The 13,195-nt window shown below is 39.3% G+C and overlaps 1 protein-coding gene across 6 annotated transcripts in view; it reads left to right on the forward strand.

Annotated features, from left to right (window-relative positions):
* The window catches only part of THRB (thyroid hormone receptor beta), a 331,256-nt gene that overhangs the window by 178,431 nt on the left and 139,630 nt on the right, over positions 1–13,195 (forward strand). Inside the window, exons 1-2 of one of the 6 annotated variants that reach the window (XM_038760840.1) lie at positions 4,971–5,024; positions 12,830–12,945. The exons of 4 other annotated variants lie outside the window; for them this stretch is intronic. The gene's annotated coding sequence lies outside the window, so the exon portion shown is untranslated. Of the gene's footprint in view, positions 1–4,970; positions 5,025–12,829; positions 12,946–13,195 lie in introns of those variants that run through there. One more of the 6 variants, XM_038760822.1, reaches the window with a different exon arrangement.

The raw sequence follows: 13,195 nt of genomic DNA on the forward strand, positions 1-13,195 counted from the left end.
TGTTTCCTCTAATTTTTAGGATTAGGAAAAGGGACAAAGAAGAGAAGAAAGAGAACAGAGAATTGGTACAGAATGTGGATAATCAAGTGGAAAGTGTGAAAAAGGAAGAGAAAAAAACTTTCCTTTGAAGCTGTATAATTAGACATGGCAGTAAAAGCAAACGAGCTGACGGTGGTTGGTTTTTAAATGTTTCATTGACAAGTACAAACTGCTTTTGAGTGCTGTCTGGTAGGATATTATGCTTAACAAAAGTATGAAAATAAAGTTTGTGAATGGGGGAAAATGAGCAAGCTACAAAACCTACAATTCCCAATCTCCACATAGTGAATCTGAAAGGAATACTAAGTTCATCATTTCAGCAAATCCTTTTTTAAATATAATTTTTAAAGCTAAGAGAGTGTGATAACTTCACAAGAATGCAAACCCTGACTTGTTCATGCAGTCAAATCCATGAAAACTCTGAGACTGTATACTGATGTTAAGTTCTGATAGACATACATTGCTCTTATATAACTTAGAGAAGCAGCGTGGCTCAGTGGGAAAGAGCCCGGGCTTTGGAGTCAGAGGTCATGGGTTCAAATTCCGGCTCCGCCGAGTGTCAGCTGTGTGACTTTGGGCAAGTCACTTCACTTCTCTGTGCCTCAGTTCCCTCATCTGTAAAATGGGGATGAAGAATGTGAGCCCCCTGTGGGACAACCTGATCACTTTGTAACCTCCCCAGCACTTAGAACAGTGCTTTGCACATAGTAAGCGCTTAATAAATGCCATCATTATTATATAACTGCAGTCGTGTGAATTGGAAAAGAGTGAAATAAAATCTACATTCAGAGATTATATACCTATGGCTAAATGCCTATCATTTGCTCACCTAAATTACTCTGATACTTGGTTTGGCTCTATATTATATACATTTCTGTATTTGTATATCTATCTCTTCTTAAGGGGTTTTGTTAGCCAGATTGCTTGTGGAAATGCTATGACTGATGTTCCCCACCCTCTGTCTCTAAATGAGTTACCTGCACAAACCTGACTTGACTTGTACTTCCCAAGCGCTAACTTGTACTTCCCAAGCGCTTAGTACAGTGCTCTGCACACAGTAAGCACTCAATAAATATGATTGATTGATTGATTGATTGAAAGCCATGTGCTTGATGTGCATAGAACTAAGTTGGCAGAGTTACATCACTTGTGATGTGCAAGAAGGATTTATCTGAATTGTTCTTGGGGTTTTTTGTGGTTTTTTCCCTTTTAGGCAATATTTAGAGTGTCTATCATAATAGTAATAATAATGGTATTTGTTAAGCGCTTACTATGTGCAAAGCACTGTTCTAAGCGCTGGGAGGTTACAAGGTGATCAGCTTGTCCCACGTGGGGCTCACAGTCTTAATCCCCAGTTTACAGATGAGGGAACTGAGGCACAGAGAAGTTAAGTGATTTGCCCAAAGTCACACAGCTGGCAATTGGCGGAGCTGGGATTTGAACCCATGACCTCTGACTCCAAAGCCCGGACTCTTTCCACTGAGCCATGCTGCTGCTTATCATAGGACTGGAACTTTAAAAGTTAGAAACTCCCCGGAATTTCAGTTGAACCACCTCAGGTGTTATCAGGATAACCTCAACCTCAGGTGTTGTCAATATATCCACCACCTGCCTTCAACAAGTGCCAATTAAGACTGCCTGCCTCCAAAAGTGAGGCAACCAGCCAGGAGTCCTCAGTGTCCAGAGGTGTATCTTGCTCCTAACAGCCACGTTATGATTGGGAAGCTGTTTGTAGCCAACTTGAAATATGAGGTAAATCTTTGGCTCCATTATATTTTCCAGACTGATGTTTATCAGTAGAGTTGTATGGTATAGCTAGTGTGCCTAAACCTATAGTGGCCCCAGATATGGGTAGGGTTGTCAACAGAACTCGTTCTGTTCTTTCCAACTGAACATTTCTGAACAGAGTGTGTTGGGTTGGAAGTTCTTGAGTAATGGTTTCAATATGTCACCCCTTGAAGTAAGTGCATTTCAATGTAAAAAACAAACAAACCAAAAAACCCAGATTTCTAGTTTCATATGGGCTTGGTTTACCCAAGGCAGACTTTAAGAATCAAGGTTTCAGTGGGGTGGCAAGTGAATCCTACTATCTCCTCAGTTTTATTGCTGTTTATATGGCAGCCTGGACATATGAGTAAACAATATTACAACCCCTTTCACTAAGTGATTTCTTTTTTCAAACCATCTGCAAGCATTAACTTGTTAGGTTTTGCTTTGTCCCTAGAAAGTTAGTATTTTAGCCTCTTACCTTATCATTTTAGTTCAAAATGGCAGGTTGAAATAGAATTTTTAGAGAGGTTGTTATGTATTACTTTGGGCTCTTGCTATAGTATTATTCATGGTTCTAAAGGTAAAATGTAATGTTTGAAATTTCTGATACAATCGTCTAGAACATACAAGGCTTTCGTTGAAGAGGCAATTGTTTTTCCTTAGGGTGCAGCTTGGATTAAAAGGCAAAGTGCAGTGATTAGCATTGTGGAAATTTTGTTCTTTAGTTGGTCTAACATATGCTCTTAATTTTTTCATTAAATCACATAAAGTGAATAATCAATTTGAGAGCATTTTCCCATAACCTTTTTATAGCATTTCTGTGAAAAAGTTGTAACTCAAACACACTGTTTTCAAAGTAAAACACCCAGTGTGGGAATCATTGTCTTTTAACAATGTGTGTGGGGTGAAAAAAAGACTTCTCTTTCCATAGTAAAGCCAGAGGGAAAAATACTATAAAAACATGAATATACCAGAGGGACATCTATTGTAGAGATCCAATTCCAGAAAGCCCCATCATGGAACATTTTGGGGCTGGGTAGGGGGAGAAGTTCAAAATTTTATTTGAGTTTTCATAATAGCATCTAAATAAGGCTGGGCCTTGTGAGGAACAGGGACTGTGTCTGACGAACTGTTTGAGATAGGCAAGCATTACTGTCAGAGTAATTGCTGGTTAAGTTAGGGCTCTATTCCAAATACTGTTTTATGTACTAAAGTATTAGAAATACTTTGAATTAGTCTAGTGCCTTTTTAACAAATAGCTTTCAATGCTGTTTATTTTAAATTGTAGCATGAGGATTTTGTGGCACTGAACATTTTTTCTAAATTGAATGATTCAGAGAAGCAGCGTGGCCTAGTGGACAGAGCACAGGCCTGGGAATCAGAAGACCTGGGTTCTAATCTCGCTCACCATTTGTCTGCAGTGTGACGTTGGGCAAGTCACTTAACTGAGGCACAGAGAAGTTATCTGTAAAATGGGGATGAAGATTGTGACTGTGTGGACAGGGACTATGTTCATCCTGATTAGTGTGTATCTACCCCAGCACATAGTAAGTGCTTAACATACCATGAAAAAAATATTATGAAATTTCCTATATCCCTTGGCCCTTTTTATAGTATGTGGTATTTAGCATATCAAGCACTGGTCTAATTGCTGGGATAGTTACAAGTTAGGCAGGGAACAGTCCCTGTTCCACATGGGACTCACTGTCAAGTGTCAGGGAGAACATATCGAACCCACATTTTACAGTTGAGGAAATTGAGGCACTCTGGTTCCCAGGCCTGTATTTTATCATTCATTCATTCAATTGTGTTTCTTGAGCACTTACTGTGTGCAGAGCACTGTACTAAGGGCTTGGGAAGTACAAATCGGCAATGTATAGAGACGGTCCCTACCCAACAAAGTAGGTCACACTGCTTCCCTACTTCAATAACTAAGGGCTGAATAAGATCATCATCAATGGTATTTACTGAACATTTGCTAGGTGCAGAGCGCTGTTCTAAGTGCTTGGAAGAGTACAGTACATCAGACTGGGCAGGCATGTTTCCTACCCATAACAAGTGTACAGTCCAGAATGGAGACAGATATTTAATATAAAGATCAAAAAGAAGGGTAATTTGGGCTTTCTTTGGCTACATACATTGGTGACCTGGAATCTTTATACCTAGAGAATTCTAGTCCTTATACATGCTCTAAAGGCTGATGGTTTCTATTCCTCTTTGGAATAGAAATTTGGAAAGAATAGGACATCTTGCAAAACATGTTGCAATCTTTTCTCAGTTGGATCAGTGAGAATTATTTCAAAAATAATGTCTTTATGTCTTAGGGCACTGGAGAAACAGTAATCTGTAAACATTAAAGACAGTTTTGTAGTCTCTAGGTGAGAGACATTCTATCAAGGTCAGTCATTGCTATTTTCATCAAATGCTTAATTTGGATGCAGCCCTGATACAATGGGCGAGTGCTAGAAAAATGTTATTCCTTGTAGAAACAAAGCAACCTTCTGCCAGACAAAAATTTGCTAATTGCTCCTAGTTCCATGAAATTAATTAGAATATTTAAATTCTGTAATTGTGGACTCGTGGCTTATTATTGGAGCCAAATCCTGCTCTCAAACAATCACAGCCAAATCCTGGGTGACTCAAGTTTTGCATAAATGTCTGAGGGCAAACTTTGGGCTATAATCTTGAGAGGGGAGAAAAAAAAGATACAACTGGCTACAGTTAGAAAAATTTGCAGCAAACATGTCTAGGATATGATGATGCTGACTTGAAAGAACATTTTGTTTACAAGATGTGCCCTTGTGTCAATTCAGAAATTTCAAAGAGGCCCTAATGGAGACTCCTCCCATCTCTTTCCCAGTTATTTGCAGTACATGGCAAACAGCACTAAGAGAATTGCATGATTCATGAAGCGAGCCACATGAATTGCATTTAATTAAAGTCATTTACTCAACTTTTTGGAAATCTATTTTTCCCCTCTTCGTATCTAAGAAAAGTGGAAATAAATGCCAAGTCTTTTTTCTTTCCCCCAGTGTTCTGGGCTTTTTTTTTCTTTTTAATTTGGCTCACTTTCCACCTTAGACATTGTGGAAACTTTTCTGTCGTGAAAGACGTTTTTCTGGGTGGCTGAGGGAAATAAGAAATTCAGTCTAATTCCTTTTTTTTTTTAACCGCTAGAAAATAGTATCCAGACGAGTGTATGCTGAATGCTGCAGGTAAAGTTTTGGGGAGTGAAAGTTACTGTGACTAAATGGTATGAAAATTTAAAGTTTAAATATTTGGGATTGTTTCTCCGTGAGGTATCTATTATGATGCTTTGAGAGATTTCAGATTCCTCTCGGCTGTTTTTAAAATGATGCAATATTATTTGACCATTGCTGTATGAGCAAAGGATTTCTAAATGCTTGGAAGAGATTAAATGTCATTTTGGGGAATTTAAAAATTCTTTCTTATGGCGCTGTCCAAAGGCATGAGTAAATTTCTGAAGAAGTTTTGCCTCATACTTTATTAAAAGTACACTCAAGTCAAGAAACTACCTAGCCAAGAAAACTGAGCTTCTTTAAAATAAATTAGAATATTAGGTAACAATGCTATTTTGCTTAATTTTCTGGAATTCAGTATCTTTTAAAAGTTCATTTAGTGACTTCTGTTTGAATAAATTGTGAATGCAGCTTCTTGTGGAGACTGCGACTTCAGCTTGCTTGGATGTTTTTCTATGCTTGTTCAACTTAACCCGTTGAATAAATGGCTATTGTACTCTTGAACAATCCCTTTAGATGTTTTTTGAATACATGCTCTATCACTGAAGTGTTTCTTACTATTACGCTGAAATACTTAAGAAGCCATCAGCAGAGACAGTGTAATATTGCAGGCCTCCGTTTGGTTCCCTAAATCTAAAGGGCTTAATTTTTTTAATGTCTTATTTATAATGCAGCTTATGAAAGACTTGTAATAGAGCCTCCATTTGTCCATTTGCCAAGCCTCCCATTTGGCCAGCAAGCACTCTGGCTGAAAACTCCATGCTGGGCTCTTATCCATTTTTCGTGAGTCTCCATAGACCCTCCCTTTCCCTTACCAGAAGTCTGGAAGAAGGTCAGAAATCAGAAGGGCTTTATTTCCTTAAGCAAGTCACTTCTTTCAGCTTTTTTGGCATCCCTTTTAGTGTACTTGCCCTAGCCTAAAATTTTAGGGCTTGGAAGTGAATCAGAGGCTTCCTGAAAGCATCAGAAGAAGGCAGGAGTATTCATGGCCTCTGCAGAGGCTGCTGCTGCAGGAAAGACATCTTTGGCAGGCTCTGGAGTATTTAAAGGAATGGAGAAAGAGAGAGAGATAAAGAAAAAAGCTCCAGAGAAATAAATTGGTGCTGACTGTCAGTGATTTGAGACCCCAGGCAGGAGAGTTATCGCTGTGCTAATGCTCCCCCCAAAAAGGGGTTAAAGTGGAGTTGTCAGCAAGTCTCTGGGATATAATTGTGAGATTAGGGAATGCTGCCATAAAGCAGTCCCTAAAGTGTCAAAACAGACAGCTAAGTAAAATAAAAAAACAGGCGATTCTTGTGGATCTTTAGGATTTAAACGGGTAAGGCAATTTCAGAAGAAATCAATGAAACCAATTCCCACAAATGGTTTGTGTGTGTGTGTGTGTGTGTGTGTGCGCGCGCGCGCCTGTGCATGCATGCATGCATGTATAGTCTTGTTTGGAATCCAGTAGATCAGTAAACAATATTTTCCAGCATTCTTCACCACCTTTCCCACTTTCCACCATGGGATATATTGAATTCAAGCCCAGCAGAAAGGATTAGATTGTCTTTGATGTCCTTAGGTCGATAGAAAAAAAATTTGAACAGAAGTCTCCCTTAGTAAAAGGAAACATTGAGAGGTATGGATTTTGAGATAGCAGACATTCTGTTCAGGGCAAGTATTTTTGGAGGGTTTTTTCCTAAAGTGATTTCCCCTCCGCCCCCCCCCCTTTGGAAAAATTCCTTTTTGAGCCTGAATCTGCATGGGGCCAATCTTCCATTATGTGACAAGCTAATATTAGCAAAGATTTCAAGGAATCTCATCTCTGACTCCACCCAAGCACATCGACCTGATTGGTGAGCTCTATTTTGGGCTTTTACACTCCTATTCCTCCTGTTCCTCATGTCACTCTAGAGACCTAAGGGCAGGCTCCAAAACCAGGTAGACTGGAGTAAAGTGATGGGTGGAGAAGAGACTTTCTTCAGAAGCTGAAATTGGAACAAATCAGGCAAAATAGGAAACATAGAGGTTCTGGAATTACTGTTGTTCCCAATCTTTTTCCCTAGTGGTGGGGCATCCTTTGACACCCTAGATGCCAGATTGAAGTGAGAAAGATGAGTTAAGGATAATGCCAAGGTTACAGGCTTTTGAGGCTAAGAGGATAGCTGGTGGGGTCTACAGTGATGGGGCAGACAGGGTTGGTTAGGAAAATGAGGAGTTGTCTTTTGAGCATGTATAGTTGTAGGTCTTGATGGGATATCTAAGTAGAGGTATACTGAAGGCAGGAGAAATTCAAGTCTGCAGAGGAGGAGAGAAGTAGATTAGGGTGGAAGCTATATAGCTTCTCCATAATTATGCCTCAGTTTCCTCATCTGCAAAATGGAAGTAAAATACTTGTTCTCCTTGACAGTAAGCCTCTTGTGGGGGAAGGACTCTTTCCAATCCCATTATCTTGTATCTACCCCCATGCTTAGCACTGGATTTGGCATTTAGGAAGTGCTTAGTAAATCCTATTATTGTTTTTTATTATTAATAATAATAAAAGTGAATAGCATGGTAAAGAAACTATAAGCTCCGTGTTTATATTAATCACAGGTGAAATGCTTTTAAAACAATTAGGAAAAATAATGAGAATCCTTTCTAATACGTCCCTGGTAATTGATCATGTTTATAGTGTAGAATTTTTAAGGTTTTACTCAGATTAGTCTATTTCTGTTTACCCTATTCCCTGTCTTTTACAAAATTAAATACAAAAAATTCACTTTTTTTTCTCAAATCCAATTATTTAAAAACATTATGTTGACTTAAATCCATCCTAATTCTGCTGTCCCAGTAAACCTAAGTCTATTTAGCACTTTAGCAAGATGCATTGTCATTATCCCTAGTACTGTCAATAACATTGATATGTTTTAGAGTGTGATATTAGGAAAAGTTGGTCGTCTTCAAATGCATGGTAAATATTTTTTCCCTTTTGGGGGGATTTTCTTGCTACCCACTACATAATGTTCTGAAATTTGAATAGTAACTGTCAGCAGTGGCCAGTTTTTTGCTTACCTCTTAAACAAATGTCATGATTCACCTCACTCCAAAATTAGTATTAGGATACTGTTAAATTTGGATTGTTGCTGGAATCTCTTATTTATGACAAAGTAAGGATGCCTTCTCATTGTTTACTATGTATGCCAGTGGATAACTGCACTGTAGAACATCTCTTTAGTCACTGACAAATCCCAAAAATGAGTACTATTATTAAAAAGGTACTTATAAATCATTAACTAAAAGGCTAAAACCCATTCAAAATATTTGAAATTTAATTAATTCTCATTTTTATCCTATTTATAAAAACACATAATAATTACCCCCAAATTCCATAATTTTTTTCAATTCCCTCAAAATCTATGCTCCAGCAATGAAAGATACAGAAGTAAAGCAAGATTATAGCAAGAGCTGTTTTGTTTACAACTTTATTATGAATGTCTGGCCTACTGTTGACCAATGCAGAAAGAAAGAAATAACTGTGCCTAAGGGAAGAAAAATTTTCCGCAAACATTGGAAAAAAAACAAAAAAACTTTGTCCTAGAAAAGCATCAGTGCAATTGACGGGGATATAGCCATTTTCATTTCCTCTTCTCCAAGTTTTCTTTTTCATGTATATTCATTCGTATTTATTGAGCACTTACTGTGTGCAGAGGACTATACTAAGTACTTAGGAGAGTACAGTTCAACAAGAGTTGAACAAGTCGGTAGACACGTTCCCTACTTACAAGGAGCGAACAGTCTAGAGGGGGAGAAAGACATTAATATAAATAAATAATTTACAGGTACCTATGTGCTGGGAGTTGAAGGTAGGATGAATACCAAATGCCCAAAGGGTATGGATTCAGGTGCATAGATGATGCAGAAGGGAGAGGGAGTTGGGGGAAAAGAGGATTTAATCAGGGAAGGCCTCTGAGGAGATGTGGTCTTAGCAAGTCCTTTAAGTTCCAACATTTTGGGATAAGTTCCGACACTCTTCCCCATGCATCAGCTCTGTCCCCAGGGATGAGATCTTGCGATGCAAAGGGACTGGATCTAGGAACTTTGGAAAAATAATGCAAGGAGCAAAGGATATAAACAGAAGCAAAGGACCAGAGAAGTGTTCCTTTTCTCTCCCTAAGGGTGCCTCTGATTTGAAAAGTGCCTATTCTGTTGTTCCACTCCATCCAGGAGAGATCCAGTAAAACCCTCAATCCCTCTAGGGGGTCTGTTCCCGATCCTATGTTTCCAGTTCTATATCCCAGGGAAGTGAGTTATCTCATTTGCCAGGGCAATCTGAGTCTGGATCCCCAAGCTTAACAAGAAGGCAAAATTGAGGGATGCAACCTGAGCCAAAGTCCTCTTTGGCCAAGGAACCAGAAGCTGACCGAGGAAAGCTTGGAACTGGTCTGAAACTCACCCTGGTGGAGAGGTGGGACTTCGGCTACTCCCAGCTCAAATCAGCACTTATTTCTGCTTTCTGTATAGAATAATGCCACAAAGGACCTCCCCTGGTGATGGGTGAGAAAGAAATAATTGTCAGGTGAACCCTATGAAAATATCATGCATTCAATAGGAGAAACGGTAGAGGGAAAAAAAGTCATTTTAACTCTGCTAATCTGACATTCAATGAAGAGGAGATAGGCAATACAGGCAGTGTGACCCCTGTCATTTGCCCACCCTCACCTATGTCACCTAATGATAACTGTGATTTTAAGCAAGTGCTGAGGTAGATACCCGATTATCAGACACAGTCCCTGTTCCTCATGGAACGCCCAGTCTAGGGAGGAGGAAGAACAGATATTTAGTCACCATTTTACAGGTGAGAAAACTGAGGCACAGAGATGTTAAATGACTTACCCACAGTGCCATTGTAAAGCAAATGGCAGAATTGGGACTAGAACCCAGGTCCTCTGACTCCCAGGCTTGTGTTCTTTCAATCAATCAATCAATCAATCGTATTTATTGAGTGCTTACTGTGTGCAGAGCACTGTACTAAGCGCTTGGGAAGTACAAGTTGGCAACATATAGTACAAGTTGGCTACATATGGTCATATTTGGTCACATATATGGTCATATTATGGTCAACATATGGTCATATTTGGTCACACATATGGTCACAAATAACAATTTGTGGTCTTTCCACTAGACCACAGTACTTCTCACATCTGTACTCAACATACGAGTTAGGTTTTTTGCTGTATCATTCGTTCTCCTCACATGCCTTACCCAGTGAAGCTGTGCTGCTGTGAGCATATCCTCAGTGCCGATGAATTGATTAGTGCGTTGTTCATTTTGTCTTGTCATTTGGTGTCAAGTGTAATATTCCTGCTCCAACTGTTTTATGTCCCATTTCTTAAGTTAAAATGCCTCAAATGTAAAAAGAACATTTCTTTAAAGAGGGAGGGAAGAGTCAGATTCCTGAGCTAGCCAGAAGCTACACCTGAGCTTCAATCTTTGAATCTGACACTTTTGGGGTGAAATGAATCAGTTGCAATTCTAGGGTGAATTGCAACCAAAGCCCCACCAACAGATTTTTCTGTTACCTGGAAATTATAATGCTTAGGAACATTAAGAGAATTGTGGACTCTAATTTTTTTTTTTTAACTGATGCAGCTAATGTTTCAGGCACTGTGTCACTTCTTTAGCAGAGACAGACTTGAAATGTGAAGCTTTATGGTGTTATTGCACCACAGCGCAGTGGGTAGAGCATGGGCTTGGGAATCCGAAGGTCATTGGTTCATTCATTCATTCATTCAATCATATTTATTGAGTGCTTAGTGTGCAGAGCACTGTACTAAGCTCTTGGAAAGTACAATTCAGCAACAGATAGAAGCAATCCCTACCCAACAATGGGCTCACAGTCTAGAAGGGGAGGGACACAGACAACAAAACAAGTAGACAGGCATCAATAGCATCAAAATAAATAAGTAGAATTATAAATACTACTTTATACATAAACACATCATTAATAAAATAAATAGAATAATAAATATGTACATGTATACACAAGTGCAGTGGGGAGGGGAAGGCGTAGGGCGGAGGGAGGGAGTAGGGACGGCAGGGAGGGGAGGAGGAGCAGAAGAAAAGGGGGGTTCAGTCTGGACTGTGCCAATGCTACATCAGAAGTGAGACAGTACCCCAGTGGGTGGACCCTTATGCCCTTGGCAGAGAAGAGAAAGTGGATTTGGATGTGAAGCGCAGATGGGCCTGGGCAGGAAATACAAGGAAGTAGATAGGGTTATTTTGGAAGAAGTACTGATTCTCTGGCAAAGCAGGAATCAGGAAAATCCTGCAAAAATGATGAGTCAATCCATCAGAATAAATTAAGGAAATGTTGACTATGCCACTAATTGAAGCGCTAGGAGAAAGGACCTTAGTCTGTGACACCATTTTCCTAGAGATAATTCACAGATTCGAGAAAGAGAAGGGTTAGGCAGCCATCAGGTCACAATCAATCAATCATATTTATTGAGCGCTTACTGTGTGCAGAGCACTGTACTAAGCGCTTGGGAAGTACAAGTTGGCAACATATAGAGACAGTCCCTACCCAACAGTGGGCTCACAGTCTAAAAGGGGGAGACAGAGAACAAAACCAAACATACTAACAAAATAAAATAAATAGAATAGATATGTACAAGTAAAATAAATAAATAAATAGAGTAATAAATATGTACAAACATATACAAGAGTTACTTCAGTGCTAGGTTTCAACCTCCAACTGTTGATATAGCATTCATTTCTACTATAAGACTAGCCAATAGATACCCATCAATAATTAGAAAGCATTGGTAAAAACTATTCGAGTACTTTCCGTAAGAGTTAATCATTACCACAAACAGTAACTACTATAAACCACTCATTAGATGAAACATAGTTACAAATTAAAGTGATTGATTGGGGAAAATCACAGGCAGAGGGCAAGATGATGTCAATTTTACAGTTCTAATCCTGGCTCTGCCACTTTCAAGCTGTATGACCTTGGGCAAGTCACTTCACTTTTCTGGGCATCAGTTACTTCATTTGTAAAATGGGGATTGAGACTATGAGCCCTGTTTGAGGAAGGGACTGTGTCCAACCCATTTGCTTGTATCCACTCCAGTGCTTAGTACAGTGCCTGGCACATAGTAAGCACTTAACAAATACCGCAGCATGGCATAGTGGATAGAGAACGGGCCTGGAAGTAAGAAGGTCATGGTTTCTAATACCGGCCCTGCCACTTTTCTGCTGCCTGACCTTAGGCAAGTCACTTCACTTCTCTAGACCTCAGTTACCTTATCTGTAAAATGGGGATTAAGACTGTGAGCCCCACGTGGGACAACGTGACTACCTGAATCTACCCCAGCACTTAGAACAGTGCCTGGCACATAGTAAGCACTTAACAAATGCCATCATTATTATTATGATTATTATTATTGTTATGCTATTGAATTTATGGTTTATGTTATTTTTCAGGGTTGCAGTAGACACACTGTTATTTCTTCCCTTTGGACCACCTAGCCATTCTTATCTCCTCCTTGGCCTCTTCAAGATAACAAGTTTAAAGCTAACCAGATGATAACTGAAATTGGCATTTGCAATTGAGGGTGATTCGTGTTTACAGTGACAAAGTGCAAAGTTTAAGGGAACAGACTTTTTTCAATAGGCCATTGCGTAAAATAAACTTTTAACTGCAAAAATTCTGTTATGGTGATGGGACAGATAAAGTACTAGGAGACTCTAGCTACCATAAACCAGTTTGCCTTTGTTTTTCCTTTTTCACACAGTCCTGTAGCGTCATTGGATTCTTACAGCTAACTCCTCTCCTTCCCCAAATAATGATGCAAGATCAGTTGGTTTAGTTCATGAGATCTTCTGCCCGTGAGCATGTTCCTTTGAGAAGGTAGGTTGGCATTTCACCATCCCACATACAAGATATGCCCCACATTCTTGGTGATTTGGGTAATTTGTGTCATGGGTTCCAAAATCAATCAGGTGGCATCCCTAATAATGTGGTATTGGAATAATTGATGAGCAAAGTAGCTTGGAATACTCCTCTTATTGTCATTTTCTGCCAGGATAAGATTAAGTTTAGTCCTGCTAGGAGGCAGAAGAATAAACTAATGGCCTCTCAAGACCCTTCCCCTCAGCAT

Source organism: Tachyglossus aculeatus, chromosome 2 (genome assembly GCF_015852505.1).
Source record: "Tachyglossus aculeatus isolate mTacAcu1 chromosome 2, mTacAcu1.pri, whole genome shotgun sequence".
Lineage (NCBI taxonomy): Eukaryota > Metazoa > Chordata > Mammalia > Monotremata > Tachyglossidae > Tachyglossus > Tachyglossus aculeatus.